This window comes from Salvelinus namaycush, chromosome 3 (assembly GCF_016432855.1).
Source record: "Salvelinus namaycush isolate Seneca chromosome 3, SaNama_1.0, whole genome shotgun sequence".
Lineage (NCBI taxonomy): Eukaryota > Metazoa > Chordata > Actinopteri > Salmoniformes > Salmonidae > Salvelinus > Salvelinus namaycush.
Genome location: NC_052309.1, coordinates 2,687,579 through 2,699,766, shown reverse-complemented (window position 1 = coordinate 2,699,766; position 12,188 = coordinate 2,687,579).

Here is a 12,188-nt window from a genome sequence, read left to right as displayed (position 1 = left end):
ATGTAACCTTCCGACTTCAACTGTATAAATATATGGACGAGCATATCAGACCAATGGACAGCACGCTCTGCAGGACAGATTTAAAGAACATTTCTAAGATATGGCGGTCGACATTGTTGGATTCCTGGCCTGTCTCCCCCTGTCTGGTACAGGTACCCCCACCACACTCCCCCCTCTCTCCTGAGTTCTCGCTCGCCTCCAGCACACACACACTGTTTGGGCGAGTGACTCTGAACTTATAATGGCTAGCCCCAAGTCGTTATAGGTCCTCAATGATGTCACCATTGCCTTGATTCTAAGCAATGTTGTGCTGCTATTTCTATTGACTTGGCCAAAGCTTTTGGCACAGTAGACCATTCCATTCTTGTGGGCCAGCTAAGGAGTATTGATGTCTCTGAGGGGTCTTTGGCCTCGTTTGCTAACTACCTCTCTCAAAGAGTGCAGTGTATAAAATCCGAAAATCTGCTGTCTCAGCCACTGCCTGTCACCAAGGGAGTACCCCAAGGGTCAATCCTAGGCCCCACGCTCTTCTCAATTTACATCAACAACATAGCTCAGGCAGTAGGAAGCTCTCTCATCCATTTATATGCATATGCTACAGTCTTATACTCAGCTGGCCCCTCCCCGGATTTTGTGTTAAATGCTTTAAACAAAGCTTTCTTAGTGTCCAACAAGCTTTCTCTACCCTTAACCTTGTTCTGAACACCTCCAAAACAAAGATTGTGGTTTGGTAAGAAGAATGCCCCTCTCCCAACAGGTGTGATTACTACCTCTGAGGGTTTAGAGCTTGAGGTAGTCACCTCATACAAGTATTTAGGAGTATGGCTAGATGGTACACTGTCCTTCTCTTAGCACATATCAAAGCTGCAGGTTAAAGTTAAATCTAGACTTGGTTTCCTCTATTGTAATCGCTCCTCTTTCACCATAGCTGTCAAGCTAACCCTGATTCAGATGACCATCCTACCTATGCTAGATTGCGGAGACATAATTTATAGTTCGACAGGTAAGGGTGCTCTAGAGCGGCTAGATGTTCTTTACGATTCGGCCATCAGATTTGCCACCAATGCTCCTTATAGGACACATCACTGCACTCTATACTCCTCTGTAAACTCCTCTGGTCATCTCTGTATACCCGTCGCAAGACCCACTGGTTGATGCTTCTTTATAAAACCCTCTTAGGACTCACTCCCCCTTATCTGAGATATCTACTGCAGCCCTCATCCTCCACATACAACACCCGTTCTGCAAGTCACAGTCTGTTAAAGGTCCCCAAAGCACCTGGGTGGCTCCTCTTTTCAGTTCGCTGCAGCTAGCGACTGGAACAAGCTGCAACAAACACTCAAACTGGACAGTTTTATCTCAATCTCTTCATTCATAGACTTAATCATGGACACTCTTACTGACAGTTGTGGCTGCTTTGTGTGATGTATTGTTGTCTCTACCTTCTTGCCCTGTGTGCTGTTGTCTGTGCCCAATAATGTTTGTACAATGTTTTGTGCTGCTAACATGTTGTGTTGCTACCATGTTGTGTTGTCATGTGTTGCTGCCTTGCAATGTTGTTGTCTTAGGTCTCTCTTTATGTAGTGTTGTCTCTCATGTCGTGATGTGTTTTGTCCTATATTTATATATTATTATTATAATTTTTTATCCCAGCCCCGGTCCCCGCAGGAGGCCTTTTGCCTTTTGGTAGGCAGTCATTGTAAATAAGAATTTGTTCTTAACTGACTTGCCTAGTTAAATAAAGGTAAAAAAATATATACAAAAAGACATTAAAACGGTTCAGTTTGCGTTAAAAAATAAAAACAAATCTGTAGCTTTGCACAGGCACAGTCACTGAATTTGAGCTGTGGGGTGTTTTTACATGAATTATCTGTCGCCTACACTGTGTTAGCATTCTTAAATGTTTATAGAATCAAAAAAGGAAAGCTGTGTGTGAGTGGGCTGATGAGTGAGGCCTACTGATATGGCCATGCTCAGAGGGAGGAAGGTGCAGGATCAGAGAGAAAGGAAGAGAGAGAGAGAGGGGGTAGCTCGAGCCTTCTCTCCTCCATACCCACCCCTCCCATCCAGGCCCTCCTATGTGCTCCGGGCATTGACGTCACATTTGCTCCTTTCAGTTGCCATAGCAACTTATTTCCCTAAACCCCTTGTGTTTTTTCTTCTCCCTCCTCTTCTCTGGTAGGTCCACAATGGTTGTACAGCCAGCATCTTACAACACAATGGTTGCAATACGGTGAACGGGGAGTGATTCAGCATTGCAATCTCGATTTCTAGGGTATTCTTCATCCATCGCTGGGTTTTTCTTTCTTTCTAGTTATCTCCATCTTCACGTTTATTATTCTGTGCGTGTAAAAGTCGTTAAATGTCTCCCGTCGGAATGTTTTGAACAGAACTGTCACCGGACTAGGATCGTCGTCAGCTGGCACGGAATGGTAGGTGTGCGCGGTGTGGTGCGGGAGCGATGCGGTGGAAGTGATATTAATGCAGCGGGAACGGCTGAAGGGTGGGGTGGTGAATATTGATCTGCTACGAAGGTTAACCAATGCTTTCCGCTTTGGAACGCGACAGCGACAATAACAAACTTTTTTGATTTGACTCTGTTGTCCTGTGTAGCTATATTATACATCGGTGGGTAGTAGTGTGATGGAAGTGTTAAAAATGCGTTGATTTGATAGGATATCGTTTTGATGCAGGACAAAATGTTGTTTTTCCGCTAGTGCATATATGCTTGATGTGGTTTCTTTATGTATCAGCAGTTGATAATATAATGGCAACAATGTTGCAACATCAATGAATATGGCCATACAGGAATGAATGGTAGTCTATTATTTAGAGTTTATAAGGCTATTTCAGCTATATTTTCTACGTGGTTTGATCATATTCAATATTATTTTGACAACCTTGTTGGATAATACACCGTGCCTGATTGAAGTCACTTCACCTGTCCTAGTAATGTGGCAATTAATTACAGTACACAGATAGAATGCGTCATATCCAACTGTCATGCGTGTACACGACAGAGGAACACTAGGTGCAAATAATTCTACTTATTGACATTGCTTCTTTAGATCTGATCAAGACCTACAATGAAGTTGAATTAGATGTTATCAACTTGAACGGTAGACCATTCACCCAGTGCTTTATACATGGCCATGTATTCCAACCCGTTCTCTGATGTCATTTGCACCTTGTGCAATAGCCTATGTGTGGACAATGGACTCCCATCTCCTATAGAATGCCTTTGCATCAAACCATCTCAATTATAAAGTGCACATTTACTCATTTGTATTGAAGAGTAAATTGATTCATCTAGAAAGATCATGAATGAATGGACCACCTGACATAGTTATTGCACAGTGATGATGAGATGTGTCGGGGCAGTGCCTTACTGTATATGATAAGCCTATAGAAAGATTGGAGACTGTGGAAAAACTAAAAATGCCTCTATTTGGGGGAAGAGCTGTAGTCATCCTAATGCAGCAAAGACATTGAATACAATACATTATTGATACAGGACAACTGTAGTAGGTCACTAATGGAATGGTGCAATATGCTCACTCAGTGACAAAAATGAGAACACCTTTTAAAAAAAAAATGTATTTAAACAATGTGTTGTTTTTGTAAATTTGACACCTCAAGAGGCCTGAGAGATGGCTCGTACAGACTGCAAATATTCCTTTGATAAGTCGTTTGGAAACATAATCAGAAAAGACATGGGATTGAAACAATGACTTCAAGGCGAATATAATCTAGTTTGGGGAATATCATAGCTTCCTGTACTGGGATCAATGTCTGGACCGCATTCTTCAGTCATGTTCTGGAAATATAAGAGGATGCTGAGATGTAAAGGAAGCCTCAGGATTACCAGTACAGACAGCAGCCCGAAGAATATGAAACTTGAAGGAGATCATAGAATATCAGGAATAAAAGTGAGAACCAGAACCAAATAATCGATAGCTCTCCCACCAGTGTTACATATCTGAATGATATACACATTTTTTTTAAAGCATCGCCATTCACCTAATCATCTATTATTCATTATTCTTGTCCTACAGTTTGTAGGTGTCTGTCTGTCTGTCTGTCTCTCTGTCTGTCTCTCCCTCTCTCTCTCTCTGTCTGTCTATCTGTCTGTCTCTCTGTTTGTGTTTCTGTCTCTCTCTGTCTCTCTCTCGCTGTCTGTCTGTCACTGTCTCTCTGCCTGTCTCTCTCTCTGCCTGCCTGTCTGTCTGTCTGTCTGTCTGTCTGTCTGTCTGTCTGTCTGTCTGTCTGTCTGTCTGTCTGTCTGTCTGTCTGTCTGTCTGTCTGTCTGTCTGTCTGTCTGTCTGTCTGTCAGTCTGTCTCTCTGCCCCGCCATATGATGGATGATGCCATTTGTCCTTAATTATGGCGACTAGGTACATCATGATATCCCTGGTAATGAGCATCTTGGGAGTAGTGGCATAGTGAAGCCTTCAGGCAGGAAGCCCAATGCCTAAACTATGTATGGCTGGCCTGGCAGGCTGGCATCGTAGTGAAGCCTGAGGCAGGAAGCCCAATGTCTAAACCAAGTATGGCTGGCCTGGCAGGCTGGCATCCTCCACTGAGTTCCAGTGAGTTAGATCGCATCATCAGAGATAATACTATTCACGGTCACCTCACTGAGGAATTAGAGATGGAGGGCAAACTCTTCAGCCAACGATGGTCCCATTCCAACAGAGAGAGAGAGAGGTTTCCTGCTAAACGTTATGTCTGAATCGATTCTGATTAGACATGTCTTTGCATTGATCATCAATACTTGAATATCATGTCACATCATAGAAGAAGGAAGTGTATATCAAGGTTACAGGGAGTAATGAAAAAAATATATTTGCTGCGACAATTCAGCTAGTCAAATGTACCAGCATCAAGTAAACAAGGCTGAACTGGAGAGGGATTTCACAGTTTGTGACATTTTTTCATTATGAAATAGGCCAGGTTGACACCCTCCTAGGTAACATCCAAGCTGTTGTTACTAGACAGGATGCCATCTTAGCTCTCAACACTATACTGGAGAGGGACTTTTCAGTGATGTGTTTTCTTTTTGAAATAGGCCAGGTTGACACCCTGCTAGTTAACATCACAAGCTGTTGTTAGACAGGATGCCATCCCTTCCATCCCAGCCCTGCAGCTAGCTCCCTGGATCTGGTCTGAATACTGCAGCTAGCTCTCTGGACCTGGTTTGAATACTACAGCTAGCTCTCTGGATCTGGTCTGAATACTACAGCTAGCTCTCTGGATCTGGTCTGAATACTACAGCTAGCTCTCTGGACCTGGTCTGAATACTACAGCTAGCTCTCTGGACCTGGTCTGAATACTGCAGCTAGCTCTCTGGACCTGGTCTGAATACTACAGCTAGCTCTCTGGATCTGGTCTGAATACTGCAGCTAGCTCTCTGGATCTAGTCTGAATACTACAGCTAGCTCCCTGAATCTGGTCTGAATACTGCAGCTAGCTCTCTGGACCTGGTCTGAATACTGCAGCTAGCTCCCTGGATCTGGTCTGAATACTGCAGCTAGCTCTCTGGACCTGGTTTGAATACTACAGCTAGCTCTCTGGATCTGGTCTGAATACTACAGCTAGCTCTCTGGATCTGGTCTGAATACTACAGCTAGCTCTCTGGACCTGGTCTGAATACTACAGCTAGCTCTCTGGACCTGGTCTGAATACTGCAGCTAGCTCTCTGGACCTGGTCTGAATACTACAGCTAGCTCTCTGGATCTGGTCTGAATACTGCAGCTAGCTCTCTGGATCTGGTCTGAATACTACAGCTAGCTCCCTGAATCTGGTCTGAATACTGCAGCTAGCTCTCTGGACCTCGTCTGAATACTGCAGCTAGCTCCCTGGATCTGGTCTGAATACTACAGCTAGCTCTCTGGATCTGGTCTGAATACTACAGCTAGCTCCCTGGGTCTGGTCTGAATACTACAGCTAGCTCCCTGGATCTGGTCTGAATACTACAGCTAGCTCTCTGGATCTGGTCTGAATACTGCAGCTAGCTCTCTGGACCTGGTCTGAATACTACAGCTAGCTCCCTGGGTCTGGTCTGAATACTACAGCTAGCTCCCTGGATCTGGTCTGAATACTACAGCTAGCTCCCTGGATCTGGTCTGAATACTACAGCTAGCTCTCTGGATCTGGTCTGAATTCTACAGCTAGCTCTCTGGATCTGGTCTGAATACTACAGCTAGCTCCCTGGGTCTGGTCTGAATACTACAGCTAGCTCTCTGGATCTGGTCTGAATACTACAGCTAGCTCCCTGGGTCTGGTCTGAATACTACAGCTAGCTCTCTGGATCTGGTCTGAATACTACAGCTAGCTCTCTGGATCTGGTCTGAATACTACAGCTAGCTCTCTGGATCTGGTCTGAATACTACAGCTAGCTCCCTGGGTCTGGTCTGAATACTACAGCTAGCTCTCTGGATCTGGTCTGAATACTACAGCTAGCTCTCTGGATCTGGTCTGAATACTACAGCTAGCTCTCTGGATCTGGTCTGAATACTACAGCTAGCTCTCTGGATCTGGTCTGAATACTACAGCTAGCTCTCTGGATCTGGTCTGAATACTACAGCTAGCTCCCTGGGTCTGGTCTGAATACTACAGCTAGCTCTCTGGATCTGGTCTGAATACTACAGCTAGCTCTCTGGATCTGGTCTGAATACTACAGCTAGCTCTCTGGATCTGGTCTGAATACTACAGCTAGCTCCCTGGATCTGGCCTGAATACTACAGCTTGCATACCACTTTATCCTGATGTTGGTAATGTCACACCATTGGCTGCTGATGTGGGTAATGTCATACCACTGGATCCTGATGTGGGTGAGGTAAAGTATTTGTGCCCTGGCTGGCACACTACTTTCATCTGTGTTATTGTGGCTATTTAATAAAAAAAGTAACCTTTATTTAACTAGGCAAGTCAGTTAAGAACAAATCATTTTTTACAATGGCGGCCTACCCTGGCCAAACCCAGACAATGCTGGGCCAATTGTGCGCCGCCCTATGGGACTCCCAATCACAGCCGGATGTGATGCAGCCTGGATTCGAACCAGGGACTGCAGTGACGCCTCTTGCACTGAGATGCAGTGCCTTAGACCGCTGCGCCACTCGGGAGTCTATGAGATCTAAGTTTTCTCTTCTGCCGGCTGCGTTATCACCACTAAAGTTTGAGTTCAACTCCTAAACCTTGGTAATAACATTGTAATTACAGAAACAACATTGCTGTTACATAATCATTTGGTAATAGCTCTGTAATTGCATAGCAATGGAGTTCAGCGACAAATTGTGCATTACCATGTCCTCGCCACAATACACTAAGGATAGCCACGGTATGTCGACAACCCTAGCAGTACGCCCTGGCCAGTAGACAGCTACAGTTAGTCGGTTACATAAATGAATTTGATGGAAATACTGCATGGGGTTTTTCAGTTGTCTCTATGCACCCTCCCTCCCAGCTGACTAAGGCTAAGCCAGTCAGCCATACGGTAGTAGTCTGCGTGCCAAAGTACGCCATATTTCCTATATAGTGCACTACTTTTGACAAGGGCCTATAGTGCACTATGTAGGGAATAGAATGCCATTTGGGATGCAGAAGTAGTCTCTGCCCAGTCACTCCCAATGATAAGCAGCATCATACAGTAGTATCTGTAATGGGAGCAAACTACTTCAGGGGTCAAACAGAAAAACGAAACCAAGGGTCAAACAGCAAGGCAGGGGCCATCAAAGGATTTAGCAGACAGCATTAATCCAGTCTGAAAGCTACAAAGACCTGATCTTAATGTGCACCACCACACGCATAATATAATGACATTATAGCAAGTTGCACATAAGAACAGAATGATCAGCAGTGAAAAGATAGTGTTATTCCTAAGGCTTTTTGATCACAGACTGTGTACAGAACTGTGTAGGGAGGGATCTGCTTGTTCAGTGAAGGGCTCAACATCCACAGTTAGGCCTCGGCGTCCAGCTTGATTATGTTTCAGGCTGATTAAGAACGTGCTAAAGGAGGGAAGAGAAAGAGAGGTTGGGAGAAAGAGAGGGGCGAGAGAGAGAGAGAGAGACGGCGGTAGAGAGAGTGAGGGAAGGGAGGGAGAGAACGGGAGAGAGAGCTGGAAGACAGAGAGAGAGTGAAGTGCGTGTGTCTGAATAAAATAACAGTTATTCAAGCTTGTGTTTTGGCAATGTTTACCTCTTCAAGGCCTTTGAATTGTGTCGTGCTTTTTTTTCAAACAATGGAGGATATTTGGCGAGCAGGGACAGCTGAAATGTACAGTAGAGTTCAGAACAGTAGCAGTAATATAATAGATCTCAACTGACTGTTTCCTGTGTTTGAATTAGGGTTTCATATTATCCTTGAGACTGCACCAATTTTCCTTCCCAAGAAAATTGCAAGAAATGACCAGGCTTCCTGGTATTCCCATTCAAACCAGAAGTGGTTTTTAAAATATTATAATACCAGCTAATAGTGCTGAGCGATTAGTACGTTTTGCGTCCGGTTCAGTTTCGGTTTAGATTATTACAAAATAATCACTTTTTTTCCTTCTTTTTTTCGGTTTCAATTATTTTTAAAACATTAAATGCACTATGCATTATGGGGTTGAATGCTGTAACAACACAGAATAAAACAGTTGATACAAAACCCATGATGGTAGTGACTGACCATTACTGCTCAGCACTTATTAACCATCATTTATATACTTTACTTTAATACAATATTTCAGTTGTTGTGTATATTACATGTGTTTTATTTAATGACTTTATTATTTCATTCCAAGTCATCATCTCACCTCTATAGAGCTGCTGTCTGACAAAATCACTATTTTAGTAGATCTTCAAAGTAAATAAGGCATACCAACTATCAGTCACTTAGATTATGTATTTTCAGGTAGAGATACCTTTCGGAAGCAACAGCTGCTTTCTATATCCCCTCACGATCGCGCTCCTTAACACCCGCCTGCTTACCCGGAAACCAGCTGCACCAATGTGTCGGAGGAAACACCGTTCAACTGACGACCGAAGTCAGCCTGCAGACGCCCGGCCAGCCACAAGGGGTCACTAGAGCTCAGCCTGCAGGTTGTAACAAGGTGCCCGGCCCGCCATAGCGCGATGAGCCAAGTAAAGCCCCCTCGGCCAAACCCTCCCCTAACCCGGCCGACGCTGGGCCAATTGTGCGCCGTCCTATGGGACTATCCCGATCACGGACAGTTTTGACACAGCCTGGGATCGAACCCAGGTCTGAAGTGACCTCTCAAGCACTGCGATGCAGTGCCTTAGACCGCTGTGCCACTCGGGAGGCCCAGAATAACATGTTAAACACAAACTTAGGCTATAGGCTACGTAAAACAACCTGCCTATCCTGTAGCAGATGAACAAACAAAATAATTTGCATAGACCTGGTAGGTTGACCTGTTTAACTTAGATTTTTTTCTGCTGAAGTGGAATCTCAAAAAGCACAGTGCGTCAATGCTTCCCAGACTCAGGCGGTTTCTGATCTTCGTCATACATTGGCCACAGACTGAGAAGGATCTATCGGCCTTCACGGAGGTGGCCTGGATTGTGGCGAGCGCCTCAAACAGGTGCTGCAGGTATTTTTACCTCTTTGTTTGTGGCTTCCTTAGACAGGATTTTGTGCAGGTTTGTTTTGCGTTCGGCCTTGTTGGCATTAATTTTAGTAAAGCTTTGCCACACAGACAACATTTTTGGAATTAATAAAAGCAGGTACAGTTGAAGTCGGAAGTTTACATACACCTTAGCCAAATACATTTAAACTCAGTTTTTCACAATTCCTGACATTTAATCCTATTAAGAATTCCCTGTCTTAGGTCAGTTAGGATAACAACTTCATTTTAAGAATGTGAAATGTCAGAATAATAGTAGAGAGAATGATTTATTTCAGCTTTTATTTATTTCATCACATTCCCAGTGGGTCAGAAATGTACATACACTCATTTAGTATTTGGTAGCATTGCCTTTAAATTGTTTAACTTGGGTCAAACGTTTCGGATAGCCTTCCACAAGCTTCCCACAATAAGTTGGGTGAATTTTGGCCCATTCCTCCTGACAGAGCTGGTGTACCTGAGTCAGGTTTGTAGGCCTCCTTGCTTGCACACGCTTTTTCAGTTCTGCCCAAAAATGCTCTATAGGATTGAGGTCAGGGCTTTGTGATGGCCACTCCAATACCTTGACTTTGTTGTCCTTAAGCCATTTTGACACATCTTTGGAAGTATTCTTGGGGTCATTGTTCATTTGGAAGACCCATTTGCGACCAAGCTTTAACTTCCTGACTGATGTCTTGAGATGTTGCTTCAATATATCCACATACTTTTCCTCCCTCATGATGCCATCTATTTTGTGAAGTGCACCAGTCCCTCCTGCAGCAAAGCACCCCCACAACATGATGCTGCCACCCCCATGCTTCACGGTTGGGATGGTGTTCTTCGGCTTGCAAGTCTCCCCCTTTTTCCTCTTAACATAACGATGGTGATTATGGCCAAACAATTCTATTTTTGTTTCATCAGACCAGAGGACATTTCTCCAAAAAGTACGATCTTTGTCCCCATGTGCAGTTGCAAACCGTAGTCTGGCTTTTTTATGGCGGTTTTGGAGCAGTCGCTTCTTCCTTGTTGAGCCGCCTTTCAGGTTATGTCGATATAGGACTTGTTTTACTGTGGATATATATACTTTTGTACCTGTTTCCTCCAGCATCTTCACAAGGTCCTTTGCTGTTGTTGATTTGCACTTTTCGCACCAAAGTACGTTAATCTCTAGGAGACAGAATGCGTCTCCTTCCTGAGCGGTATGACGGCTGCGTGGTCTCATAGTGTTTATACTTGCGTACTATTGTTTGTACAGATGAACGTGGTACCTTCAGGCGTTTGGAAATTGCTCCCAAGGATGAACCAGACTTGTGGAGTTCTACAATTTATTTTCTGAGGTCTTGGCTGATTTCTTTTGATTTTCCCATGATGTCAAGCAAAGAGGCACTGAGTTTGAAGGTAGGCCTTAAAATACATCGTCAGGTACACCTCCAATTGACTCAAATTATGTCAATTAGCCTATCAGAAGCTTCTAAAGCCATGACATTTTCTGGAATTTTCCAAGCTGTTTAAAGGCACGGTCAACTTAGTGTATGTAAACTTCAGACCCACCTGAATTGTGATACATTGAATTATAGGTTAAATAATCTGTCTGTAAACAATTGTTGGAAAAATGTATTCTGTCATGCACAAAGTAGATGTCCTAACCGTCTTGCCAAAACTGTAGTTTTTTAACAAGAAATTTGTGGAGTGGTTGAAAAATGAGTTTTAATAACTCCAACCTAAATGTATGTAAATTTCTGACTTCAACTGTACATATTGTGGCATGGTGACGGTTGTGTATCTTTTTCTCTTTGTTTAGTGGGGAATGAAGTCTCTTATGCGGCTCCCCTTTCTGAAACATGGAGGGAATGAGAGCCCTTCTTTCCCATAACGTACACTATGCTCACAGGCAGTGTGTTTTTCTGGCCGGGCCTGCAAACCTCCCCAGAGTCCAGATGGAGGGAGAGGAGGCTGCGTTACACAGGGATGGAGAGAAGGAGGGATGGAGGGATGGAGAGAAGGAGGGATAGAGGGATGGGTGAATGCAGCAGGAGGAGCTGCTGAATGAAGCTGTCGCAATGGAACACAGAGGGAGGGGTGGGGAAAGGAGGGAGGAGAGGAAAGGAGTGAGGACTCAGAGGGAGGAGAGGAAAGAGGGATGAGGGAGGGTGGAAATGAGGAATCAAAGGCTCTCTGCTGCAGTATTGTAGATGGAGAGAGAGCGAAAGATACAGAAAGGAAGAGAGCGAGGGAGCAAGGATGGAGGGAGAAAATCACTGACATATTCATGTGATGTGTGTAAGCTGCTTTAAAGGCTGTCTCCTGTGAGAAGTAGGAGAATAACAGGAGAATAACAGGAGAATAACAGGAGAATATCAGGAGAATATCAGGAGAATAACAGGAGAATAACAGGAGAATAACAGGAGAATAACAGGAGAATATCAGGAGAATAACAGGAGAATATCAGGAGAATAACAGGAGAATATCAGGAGAGTAACAGGAGAATATCAGGAGAATAACAGGAGAATATCAGGAGAATAACAGGAGAATATCAGGAGAATATCAGGAGAGTAACAGGAGAATATCAGGAGAATAACAG